This window comes from Enhydra lutris, unplaced genomic scaffold, assembly GCF_002288905.1.
Source record: "Enhydra lutris kenyoni isolate GAN:26980312 unplaced genomic scaffold, ASM228890v2 scaffoldscaffold823, whole genome shotgun sequence".
Taxonomy (NCBI): Eukaryota; Metazoa; Chordata; class Mammalia; order Carnivora; family Mustelidae; genus Enhydra; species Enhydra lutris.
The window spans coordinates 1,022-1,401 of record NW_019154907.1 but is presented as its reverse complement, the minus strand read 5'-3'; positions in this window follow the sequence as shown (position 1 = coordinate 1,401).

Below are 380 nucleotides of genomic sequence, written 5' to 3'. Positions count from 1 at the left end.
TTGGTTGTGGATTTTTCTGTTGTTTTCTCGTTCTTTTTAAAGGAAAAACCCTGTCTAAAATATTAATTTTGTAAAAAGTGTGTATTGGGGATTTTCTTTGTCTTAATATAGACTATTATTAAGTCAAAATACATTAAAATTGTTCTCAGATTTGGAGTTCAAGGTAGAGCTGTAGACATGGTTTTGATTCTTTTAGATGTCTCATAAAATGGGACTTTTATATGTTAATGCATATAAAACTAAAATGAGATTATTTTCTAATTTAAATTTTTATATAATTTAATGCTGTTTATAATTAGCTAAACTGTTCTGTTGATTAAGAAATACATGAAACCTTTATCCTTAATATTTGTAATTCTAAATAAATTGATCTTTGAAAA